Here is a 12,682-nt window from a genome sequence, read left to right as displayed (position 1 = left end):
CAAGATGGTCAAGGGTGCTTGACAAGGCCCTCAACGCAGCAGCAATAAAACTAGGCCCCATCCTCTCCCTTCTGGGTTTGTCAATCTGTCCCCTATCCGGGCAGCTCATCTCCCCTTTCTCCTCTGCTTAGGGTCGCTGCACTCCCCCCTCCACCCCGCCCTGGTTGTGAAGGGCATCAGTTGCTATAGAAACGGCTGCTGGCAGCGGTGGGGAAAGTTTGGAAACTGTAAGATGGACCAGTTTACAGAGAAGGCGCCAGCGCAGGAGGCCATGGCCTCACCAGGCTGCCAGGAGCTGGCAGTATTGCTCACAGAGCCTGGGCCACCTCTTCAAAGGGACTTGGCAACTAGGGGGCAAAACCACCCTTTCCACAGCACAAGTGGGGGGAGGCCAGCAAGCCCAGAACCAACCGGCTGTCCAGACCCAAATTCAGACCCCTACTTGCCACTGAGGTCCCTGGCCTCCCAGCTACTTTTCTGTCAGTGTGTCTGCACAGCAGCCTTACCACCTTCAGAGGAAAGCCTCCAAGTCTCATGCCTGTCTAGGGTGTCCCCGTGTAAAATGTATTACATTTGCGGTAGATGTGTGTCACAGAAATTGCACCACACCAACCATTTCTAACCAGCTCCAGGGTGTTTATGGCATTTTGAGTCCACTATCTACCACCAGGGCATTGCCACCTTCCCAGCGGCCTTTGCATGGCCTCCCTTATCCCCTCCTCCCAAGCTGAAGTTCTAAGGCTAAGGGTGGTCCTACGTTTGCACATGAGGACTTTAAAAGGTGGTTCAAATTAAAATGATGTGACCTGGTGTGGCTGATGTCCTCATAGGAAGAGGAAATGTGGATGTTGACACACAGAGGGACAGCCATGACAGTGAGACAGTGTCTGCAAGCTGAGGAGGAAGGCCCCGGGGAGCCCACACCTTCTTCACCTTGAATTTCTAGCAGCATGGAAAAAGGAGTGCTTGTTTTGTTTTGTTTTTTTCAAAGATTTTATTTTTTAAAAATTCTCTCTCTCTCTCTCTCTCTCCTCTCCCCCCCCCCCCCGTGTGTGTGTGTGTGTGTGTGTGTGTGTGTGTGTGTGTGTGTGTGTGTGTGTAGGGAGTGTACACTTGCATGCAAGTGCCCTTGGAGTTCAGAAGAGGATATCAGATCACCCCAGAGTTGGAGTTACAGGCAGTTGTGAGCCGCCCAACATGGGTGCTGGGAATTAAACCTAGGTCCTCTGCAAGAGCAGCCAGTGTTCTCAATCAATGAGCTGCCTCTCCGGCCCCTTAGTTTTTATTTTGAGGCAGACTCACCAAATCACTGGCCTTGAACCTACTCTGTAGCCTAAGCAGTCCTTGAACGAGTGATTTTCATACCTGACCTCCCAAGCAGCTGGAAGCAGAGGCATGAACCTCCGAGTCCAGTCTTTGATGTGTTTTCTATGTCCATTCCTTAGATAATGCACCACATTAATTCACATATTCATTTTTAAGGCAAACAGTTGCCCTTCAAAAGATCAGTCTGGTGATTCACAAATTAAAGCCGAGTAAAGTTGTGAACATGGAGCGGGGTTCCTCCCAGCCCCACCTTTTTCTGCCCATCCACCCATCTTCCCCTAAATTTTAGCGTTTCTGCCTCTTTGCAACCCTCTGCAGATGTGAGCCTGGTCTAAAGCCTTGTCCTACTCTGGGGCAGCATGAGAAACCCACCTGCAGCTCCCTGCAGAAAGTCAGCCTTGAGATCAAGCCCCTACCCAACCTTTTCCTCAACTTTTCTGTCAAATGTCAAAGTTCAAACGTATAAAAACTTTGGAAGAATATTTCCATACATATCCACATTCCTACAATCTTTACCTAAAAGTCACTGCCATTTTACTTCCTGTCTGTATACTAATGTCAATTTGGCAGAATCTAGAATCACTTTGGAGATGGGCCTCCGGTGTGGCTGTCGGGGGTTGCTTTGGTTACATTCATTGAGGTGGGAAGACCCGTCTTAACTGTGGGTGAGATGTTCCCTGGGCATGGGATCCCGGACTAAATAAAACGGAGGAAGCAAGCTGAGCAGCTGATGACGATGTCCACTGCTCCCAGCATCTGGCTGCAGATGGGACGCGGCAGCTGCTTCAACTTCCTGCTCCCTTGCCTTCCCCACCATAAGGAACCGTAACCTGGAACTGTGAGCCCACAGAAAGCCTCTCTTCCTTAAGCTGATTTTTTTTTTTTATCACAACAACAGGAAAAGAAGCTGAGGCAAAAACTTTAAATGAAGGACAGTTGAGTCATTCAAAAGCAAGTCACAGATTTTAACAGCTGGGAAATCTGGATAATGACATCAACACCCTTGACCTTTAGACATGGCCTCCAGCCCTGAGGTCTTCCATCTTTGACCTATTTGGGTTGGTATTCCTTTCACATGAAATCACTCAGCTCAGCAGTGTTTACATAAATGCGGTATTCTCTATGGTACAATCAACAACTCTGAGTCCCAACACCCAGTTCTCAGTCGTCCTAGCCGAAGGTACAAGAGCAACTTCTCTCAGATCCTAGATTGTGATGCCGCCCTGGCATTACAGTTCCTGTTCCATTTGAATCCAGCCTGTTTCTCGATTTTATTTCTTTGTTTCCCCTGATGAGTTCATGAGCTACTCTGTCACTGAGTGGTATCTTACTTATCTCTGCCCTCTAACCAGCAGAGCTCACATCCCACAATCCCTCTAAATCATCCGGTCTCCAAACGAGGCTGGCTTTAGCTTTGTGCCTCCACCCATCCCACCTTCCCCTGCCCCTTGCTTATTGGACGTCAGCCTCCACGTGACTCGCAGGGTTCCGAGCACAGATGTGTTCCTTGTTCTAAGCTACCCATGCCTGTCCCCTCCTTTTCCTGACCAGCTTCAGAGTGGGGGTTCCTGTGCTCTCATCTCTCCCTTTGTTTCAGAACCCAGCCCTCATGTTCCAGCCCAGCATTCCTGACTCTGCTGAAGGCTCTCGCTGGCCCTGTGGCCTGCTAGCCAGCACATTCCAAGTCACCTGCCCACAGTTCTGAGACACACTTTCCTGCCCCACCCCTCTGATCAAGCAGCCTATTGGTCTTGTCATCCTGGCCAGAGATTGAGCTCTTCGAGGCTGCATTTGCTGGAACCCTTCTTAAGAGGAAGGAACACACACTGTCCACCTATCCATTGCTCAGGGTCTGCACAGGCCTGGCAGAGGACAGGTGTGTGATGGACGTTCAGAGTACTGTAGGAAGAGTCTCCCTTGCCAGAGAGACTGGCTGGTGTGTTTCCCTAACTGACCTGTGAACAGGATCCTCTGAGCAGCAGCCTCTGAGCTGCTGCAATGAGAACTCCGGGCTTGAGCTAGCTCTAAGCTGCAGCCATCCTCCGGGATCCCATGTGCAACCACCACACCCAGCTCAACCATGCTTGCCATTTTCATTGATCATTTCTGTATTTGCAGGCTTTGCTTATCCTGGAGGGCTTGGCCCTGCCCCTTCCAGGACTGGCTGTTACTGGCGAGGTAACCAGTTGCTTGTGAGCTAGCCTTTAAAATGCACCAGCCTGCAGGAAACCACAACCACAGCCACCACCCTTATCAGGTCCTTACTTGGGGATCTCCTTCCTGTAATCATCTGTAGGCAAAGCGTCAGTTAGGGACAGCCCCACGCCTGGCAACCTTGAAGTTATCCCACCCAGCCCATCTGAACCCTGCTCACCCTGGCCCAGCCCTTCCTGTGGAAGCCACAGTGGGAGCTCCCTGTGGCTTCTCCTTGCTCCCTCTGCCTCCTGGCTTCCTGTGGGACCCTACATGGCACACGCTGGTGTTAGGTCTGTGTGCTGGGATTCCGAACTCCTTCCCATATGCCTGTGTGCAAAAAAAGTTCACCAGCTCAGGACATAACTAGAAAGCCAATCATCCTGTTAGTGCAGAGTAGGAAGACACATTGTCTTATCTCTGTCTACTCAGAGAGCCAGTTCTACCTAGCATCCTGTTTCTCCCAGAAGGAAAACCTGGTAAAGACAGCCTCAGCATGGGAAAGAAGACCCGATCTCCACAGAAGCACCTGAGATGTGTTGGGGAGTCTAGGATTTACAGATTTCTTAAAGTCCATGCTATTCAATCCTTGTAAATTTGTAAGTCAGGGACCCTTACATTTGGCAGCTGAGAAAACTGACCCTGGGAGGCTCAGTATGGAGCTCCAGCTATTGGTTGACAGGAACCTGGGAGCAGGCCTTGGTCTTCCAAGCTAGTGTCACAGCTCAGGGCCAAACCAGGCAAGAAGTAAGAAACTGGGAGATGGGCAGCATTAAGGATGGAACAGGACCTTGCACACGCTAGGCATGGACTAGACCACTGCCTTTCATTTTTTTCATTTTCATTCTCAAAATGAAAATTTACTCCATTGCCCAGGTGACCTTGAACTTTCTGTCCTCTTGCCTCAGCTTCTCCTCATCCACTTTCTCCTCCTCTTCCTCCTCCTCCTCAACAACAAAGTCTTTCTTAATAGTAAAAATCTGCCTGTGGATGCATATTGATGGCCCAGTCCCCAGTCAGGGGCAGTACCTGGAACTGTGCAGGCCAGAGGCTACATCACTCAAGGGAGCTGGCCAGTCACCTTGTGCAGGGCCAGCCCACTACCATGTGGTCTTGCTCTCCAGAGCCTGCAGAGTACAGACAGGGAGGCTGTTGGGAATACCCTGCAAGCTTTCGTACATTTCTGTGGGTCACCATGAGGGGATGAGTAGAGATGTCATTTGCTGTAGTTCATTCCAGGAGCCAACAGAGACTCACTGTAGACCCACTGGTGATGAGCCCTGGGGCTCTGAGCTGCTGGCCAAGTGCCCCTGGGGCATGTATGGGACCTTGAGGACAGGGTAACTGGGTATCAGAGCTTTCAGATGTCTGATTGAGCTGGAGGACCATTTGGTGGGAGGAGGGTGAGGAAGAGTATTATGGGAAAGGGTGGATGGAGGTCCTGTGGTAAGATCACTGACCTCCACCATGAGAGGTAGAAAGATGACAGATAGGAAAGATGGGGGAGAAATAACAGAAATCCCTGTGTGAGGTCTCCCTGGGTTTGGCAGACTACCCAGATCTCACTCTGGAGTTGGCTGCTTGACTTGGTGGTTGCTCTGACTCTTTGCTGCTTTTCCCCCAAACCAACCTTGACCTTGCCTTACTTATACAAGTCAGAACAGAGACAGTGTGTGTGAGTGTGAGTGTGAGTGTGTGTGTGTGTGTGTGTGTGTGTGTGTGTGTGTGTGCGCGTGCGCGTGCGTGTTTGATGGAAAATGTAGGTATTCTAGTAGGTTCTTCCACCTCCAGAGGCAAGCCTGGAGCAAGGAGAAGGTGTCAGAATATACCTTACTTAAAATCCACTGTCTTCACAGTGAAGGCCTCATCCGCTGACTCTAGGACTCTGCAGTGGACCCACCTCCTTTCCCAGACTCCAAACCCACAGCTCCTCTGCCGGGCATCTGCACAAACCAGTGTCTCCTCATCTCTCACCTCTGTTCTTCTAAAGGGTCCCACTGGACTCTGCAAAGTGGCCTGTCTCCATCTGCCACCAAAGCCAGCGCCATGGACAGATGGAAGGGCTGATGGTGGAACAGGCTCTGGGCTTGGCCTTGTCCCAACTGGACAACTCAGAATGGAGAGAGCCATGTGCCATGGGCTCCCTTACCAGGCTGTCATGTCTGCGTACTTCACCCAGGCCCAGGCCTCCTGTCTGGGTTTATTTTGATGAAGTCCACAGGGCTGGGGCAGCACTATAGCTAGCTGGCCTTGGCTTCCAGAGACCATCTGGTTGTCAAGATGACAGGCATTTCCTGCCCCAACAGTCTGCATTCCCAGACGTCCCACAAGAATAGCAGGCACCAGAGGATGGGATACTGCAGGACATAGGATCAAGCCAGCGAACTGGTCCTGAGAACTTCAAGGGGGACCTAGAAGAGATGGGTATGGGAGCCTTGACTCCTTCAACCCCAAAGGACAGTGTTTGAGGAATATTACAGTGTTTGAGGAGCACAGGGGAGACTTGAGTGTGTCCCTGCTTCTAAATCTAAGGGTTGCCACAGACTCATGAGTGTCCCAGGGATGTACCCACTCCACAAATTCATGGTGTCTCATAAGCTTGATGTCCAACCTGGCACTTCACCCCTACCCTGAGATATTCATCCAAGGGAACTGCCTGGGCACTGGCTTCTAGGACTGAGAATAACTCGCAGGCTGCAGTTGTCCCTGGGCATTTAGACACCACAGCAAAATGATTACTAGATGACGGCCAGGAAAGATGCACGGGGAAAATCTCAGAGGCAAAGCATAAGCAGGTAAAAAGCCATCAGAGAGAACTGCAGATGTCGTTCTCCATGTTAGAGAAGCTAAAGTAAAGAGCCTGTGGCTCAGACCCACGCCTCTGAGGAAGCTCAGAACAGAAGGCAAAGGAGCCAGCCGTGAACTTCCGGTCACTTCCTATATTTGTCTGTTTTCTGTTGTTGTTATGAAAACCAAGGATTTGTGTCATCTCACAGCTTAGAGTCCACTATGAAGGGAAGTCAGAGAGGGAACTCAAGGCAGGAACTGAAGCAGAGGCCATGGAGAAGCACTGCTTACTGGCTTGCTCAGCCTGCTTTCTTATATAGTCCTGGACCACCTGCCCAGGAGTGGTACCATCCACAACAAGCTGGACCGTCCCAAATCACCATCAAGAAAATGCCCCACAGACTCGCCTTATGGTTCAATCTGATAGAGGCAAGATCTCAATTGAGGTTCTCACTTCCCAGATGACCAAAGCTTGTGTCAAATTGACAAACAAACAAAAACTATCTGGAACACTTCCTTGTCTGTAAAAGGGGAGATGTCTATATATGTCATAGAGTCACTGGGGAACACGGCATGGTGGTACACACCTGTGCTCCCAGCATAGTGGGTCTGAGGCTAGCCTGGGCTCCATACAAACAGATACGGTCTGTGAAGCAGTAAGTGAAGGTGCCCAGCCTGGCTGGCATAGAGCAAGTCTCCAACGGCGACAGCTTTTGGCCCCTTCACACTGCTTCCATTCATGAGTCATGTTAGTGGACAGCCTTCTCCCTGATCAATGGTCTCCTTTCTCTGGCTTGCATTTCAAACACATCAAGTATTTTCCACTTGTTCAGCTCTCCAAACAGAAGAGAGAGATGGCCCCTATCTGTGTCCTTGGTCACCCTAGCAGCCTTCTCAGATCCACCTATCAGCTCTGTTCCCTCACAAGAAAAGTGCCTGACAGATCGCAGAACAGATCTTTGCAGGGTTTTTCCTTCATAAATATTACTAGATGAGCTATATTGTCCATGAGATTGCAGAAATTCCCAACTAGTGCTAACGTGGTTCAAGCTTAGGATTGGTAAAACATGAATACACAAATGAGAAAATAAGAATACGCGGGATTAGGGCATGTTAGCACACGCCTTTATTCCCAGCACTGGGGAGGCAGAGGCAGATCTCTGTGAGTTCAAGGCCAGTCCAGTCTACTAGTTAGTTTCAAGCCAGCCAGGTCTACCTAGTGAAATCCTGCTGTCTTACAACAACAACAACAACAACAACAAAAAGGATATAGTGTTGAACACCTGTAATCACAGTACTTGGGAGGTAGAGACAGGAGGATTTCTGTGAGTTCAAACCAGCCTGAGCTATAATGTGAGATCCTGTCTCAAACAAACAAGTAAATAAAAGTACAGAAACCCAAGTTTAACCCCTGTTGAAACTTCAGTAAGCGTGGCATTTGAAAAAATAAGGCAGGCTTGAATGTTCCCAACACAAAGAAACTATATTTACCTGAGGTACTAGTGTCTCTGCTCCGATTATTATGCACTGTATCCATAATCCGCACCACTATGGACAATTGCTACATGCTAATTAAGAGTATTAATAAAGGATGGGGCTGGAGAGACGGCTCAGCAGTTTCAAGTGTACTGCTCTTAAAGAAGACCCCATTTTGGTTCGCAGCACACACAACTGCCTGTAATTCCCGCTTCTAGGGATCTGATGGCCTCTTCTGGCCTCCAAGCTCACCTGCATCCAGATGTACATATCCACACACGGTGACACACACCCAATTAAACACAGAATAAATATTTAAATATATATTAACAAAGGGCTTGTATTTCGTGGTAGAGCACTTGCCTTGCAGGTGTCAGGCCCTGGGTTTCATCCCCAGCATCACAAAACACTACTTCTACTAATACTATAAACCAAGTTCACTTCCAAAGAGGGCACATGACTTTTGGCGTCTGTAAAATAATTACTTAAAAGGGGCAGGGTGGGGGGCAAGGGAGGTTTCACACAGCAAAGTAAACTGCTTTAGAAAGAAATGCAGATTTGATATGGCAGTCCAGATGGGAGACATCGTGGCTTTAATAGTTTAGTAGAACTTTCAGAAGGCCTAGGAGATGCTGGCAGCTAAACCCAGTGAGGTCAGGGCTACCACTTTTTCAGTCATAGAGACTCAAAGGACTTTCACATGAGACCACATGTGAGGCCACAGGCAGGGCATGATGGGAAACAGAGGACTGGGGTTAAGGTTAGAGGTCTCTAGGCGGCCTTGGGCAGGTGACTCACAAAGCCATGTCATGGATGCTGTGAGATTAACAAGCAAGCAAATGTGAGGTGGTCATTATGATGTATGGCTCACAGTAAATGCTCAGTACAGTCACCACCCTCCTCCTAAGGGTTCCTGTGAAGATGTGGGGCTCAGACGAGCCCTGCATGTTCTGTACTAAACTAAACTAAAAGTAAACTACTCCTGTCCTCCATAAGGCCTGAGTGACATCCATGGCCTGGGCAGGTCTCCATTGTGTTCGGAAGGAGCTCAGGCTGCCTGACATCTGACTACTTATGCTTTTAAAACTCACAGGAGGAAAAAAAAAAGCATCCATTTTTAGTGGGCTCATATATATTGTATATCGCACACAACACAGAAGGTTCAACAATTTTGTTCTCAATGGTCATAGAGGTGACCCCCCACCACACACACCCTCACTTTGAACTGGAGATTAAGCCTAGGACCTCGACTACTCTGGCAAGTGAGCTACTTTTGGGTTATATCCCAGATATAAAACAAACAACACAAACCAACTGTTTATTTTGAGACAGGGTCTCGGTTACTTGCCCAGCCTGGCCTTGAAGTCACTCTGTAGCCTAGGCAGGCCTTGAGGTTGTGACTGTCCTGTTTCAGCCTCTGGAGTGCTGGGAGTACGGTTGTACATGGAGTCTGGTGCTCCATGCCTCCTCCTTCCCCTCTACCCTCCCTTCTTCCCTGCTCTCCTTCTTGTCTGAGGTGCCTTGAACATGCTAAGCAAGTGCTCCAACTGACAGTCAGCACAGCCCAAGCCCCACCTCTCTTTTTTAAAAAGGCAATCTATTTCTTTGCCATTGGTATGGCAAGAGAGCCATAGAATAAATAAATATGACCCAAATAATGGGTCATGGAATACCCCCAGCTTTGGGCCATCTGACCTGAAGTCCTGACGCAGGCAGACCCACAGGACTGACTGCCTGAGCCACATCAAATGCCCCCAAGGGTTTTTTGACAGAAAATCCTGCCTACGCGCCTTCCAGCTCCAGGCATGGCCCGGTGACTGTTTTGATTTCTGACTCCAGTCTTTAATCTCAGTGCTTTATAGGAACCAGGACACATCCTGTGTGTCCTTTCTTCTTTCTGTGGTGACTTAGTACTAAGCTTTCAAAATATCAGACGTCACAGTTTCCAACTAAGTTTTCCATTAACGTTTGGGGTGTCTTCTGACCTTCTGCAACATTCAAAAGCGGAGGTTCCAGGAGCACAGGGGGTTACCCACCAATATGTGAGCCACTAAAACCAGTAACAAATCAAAATGCGAGGGGTGCCATATATTCCTTTTTTGACACACACACACACACACACACACACACTAAAAAAAAATGGCAGTCATCAGAGGACACATTCAAACAATACTACAACCAACATCCTGTCAGGTTCCGAGAGCAGGGTGTGACTCAAAATCATAGGTCAATGGGATAGGAGAAGGGGGCTGGTATACAGAAGGAAGAACTGCGCGCCCGTGTGTGGCCGTCCTTCTTGCCAGGGCAAGGGATGTTGCTTCAGCAGGCAGGTTGCTTCTCTCTCTGGCTGAAAAACACGCAGATGGCAGAAAGACCAAGGCCACAGCTTGTCGGCCTGGAAAAGGATTTGTTTCCCTCAACAAAAGCCATTTCCTCCTCTCTCTCTGCTGATGGTCCAAGTTTCTGTCCTGGGGCACTCAGCACAGCCCGCTTCGGTCTCTCCATCCACCGACTGAGGTGCCTTTGCTGGGAGAAAACTGTGTGGCCTTGGGCATCTCACCACAGCATCCCAACACAAGCTCGGTTTTACAACAGAGATCAAGGCAGAAATTAATTTCTTTACTAATTGACAACAGCTTGGGAAAGGTATAAAGATGCCAGAATTCAGCATATGGGCTATGGAAACACATCTCGACTCAGATTTTTTTTTTTAAGCTGTTACAACATGCTTTATAATGTAACCAACTAAAAGGCTGTTATCGGTGCGCATTTTCAGAGTCGTGCATTCTCAGAATTTCTTATTTAGAGGATTTATTTGAAAACATCCTACACTCCACTGTATAAATAAGAGGAAACAACATGACAAAAAGCGTCACAACTGCCATGCTTGGTGTCTAGCAGGACCAGCTCCCTTTTGTGTCGTGCTGTAGGATGGCGGTTCGGAGGACAAGGGAGACAGGATCTGTGGGTCGGGCAGTCACATCCCCACGTGCCATGCACGTCCAGGCCTCTCTCCCATTAGGCCTCTCTTTCATGGAATGGTGAGGCTCTGGGAAACTGTGTGGGCTGGCCAGAATCACCCCAGAAAGCTATCCCTTTGGCTCACATCTCTCAATGGGAGTGGCTCTGGCTTCGGAGCCAGCAGCAGCTGGGAGGTGGAGAGGCGTGTACCACTAGAAACTTCCAGGATGCAACACACCAAGGAATGAAGTCTGCAACAGAATAACAGGATGCTTGAAAATCCCAAGTGGGGCTGGAGGCCAACTGCAACATTTACTGTGAGCAATCCCAGCGGCTTTTAAAAATTCAGGAATATATTTAATTATATATATCTATCTATCACAAACAGAACTGAATGGGGGTGTCAGAAGAACAGGCAACTTAGCATGACCCTGAGGCGACTCACATTTGCAGGGTGCTTCTTTTAAAGTGGTTTCTCAATGGCCATTATTTGTGTCAGGAGACCAGCTAGAGACTATGTTTTGAATATCTGCCCTATGCTATGAAGCCACTGACTGGCAGTTGCTGGAAGGGCAGCAGAAAGAATACAGGGTTTGCTGTGAGATGCGGGTTCCATCTGCACGGCCGCCTTTTCGCTGTGTTAATTGACACATTTCTTTGCCACTGAGATCCTTGATATTTCTTTCCACCAGTGACAAGTGACATCAGGGGTGACTGTATTTGTTTGACAGATTGTTCAAAGGGTTAAATGAGAAAGCGCCCTCCACAGAGCACCCTGGGAACCTACCTCAGCATTTACTTCCTGCAGGCAGGACTGAGGAAGCCTGGCTGAGCACTTCTGAGTTCCGGGTGTGGTGGACATACATAATCCAAAATGCAACCTCACTGCTTGGGCCAAACCAGGCTTTCAACGAGGTCTGGACCCAGAGCAAAGCCCAGTCTCAGGGCACCGTTTCTATGGCAACCCACCCTGTGTGCAGGCACAGGCAGGGCAGGAGAGGATGAAAGGGGAGGGGTGCTCTAACCCTTACAAGAGTGGATGGGAAACGTAAACTTTTGCATATCATGTCAATGAAATCATTTTGACTTTTCTAGAGTAAGGGACAGAGACTCAGGAGCAGGAGCTGAGAGAAGAGGCAACCCAAGACTGGAACAACAGTAGGAAGCCAGGAGCTAGCAGCCCGCCAGGGCTGACAGAACCAGATGACATGGGGGACTCTGTATGGCGGGGGTGAAGCTGGATCCAGACGGGCGGTAGAATCCCCTTGACCTTCCTTCTGTGGAAAACACAAACCACAGCTGTAGCCATAAGCACTGTTTCTCACATGGACACTACATACACGTCTTTCCTATTTTTCTGGAAGTTACTCCAACCACTCATCCTAACACTGCTCTGAGCACCCTAGGCTCCAGGCACTGCCCCACGAGGCACACATGCATGGCTGTTCGGGTATTCTGCCCTGTCTGAACCTCTTCTCGCCATTTTCAAACAACCTGCTCCCCCTCGTCTTCCCTCCACACTCTTCCATGGGCACCTACAGGACACAGACCTAGTGTCATCCCACCAGAGCACGACGCTGCCTCTGGTTCATGACACCACGTCTCACTTGACTATTCCCAGTGTGTGGAAAGTACCAGGAATTAAGCCAGAGAAAATGAGGCAGCGGTCACCAGACAAGAGGTTCACTCCAGGAGGTACGGGCCTCAAGTCCAGCCCAATTCCCCAGAGGAGGCAGTCACAGAATGTTCCACCAGGTGACTGTCCAGGTCCACTCCCATGCACACCCATCTCAGCTCCATCGCGTCTCACTGAAGACTCCAGACACCACATCAGGGCTGCCGCCTCTGCCCCGCTCTGTGGCCCCTGAGCAGCTGAGCCAACTGAACCCAAACAAACAAGGCTTTGGTCACAACCCTGGAGCCGGGGGACCTGATCTTG

General features: G+C 49.5%; 1 protein-coding gene across 2 annotated transcripts in view; it reads right to left on the bottom strand.

Moving 5' to 3' along the window:
- The window catches only part of Mgll (monoglyceride lipase), a 105,601-nt gene that overhangs the window by 22,473 nt on the left and 70,446 nt on the right, over nt 1–12,682 (bottom strand). The gene's annotated exons all lie outside the window — the stretch shown is intronic.

Source organism: Peromyscus californicus, unplaced genomic scaffold, assembly GCF_007827085.1.
Source record: "Peromyscus californicus insignis strain IS unplaced genomic scaffold, ASM782708v3 Scaffold_6__1_contigs__length_162567912, whole genome shotgun sequence".
NCBI lineage: Eukaryota > Metazoa > Chordata > Mammalia > Rodentia > Cricetidae > Peromyscus > Peromyscus californicus.
Note: the sequence above shows the minus strand (reverse complement) of the source record. Positions and strands in the feature narration are given on the sequence as shown.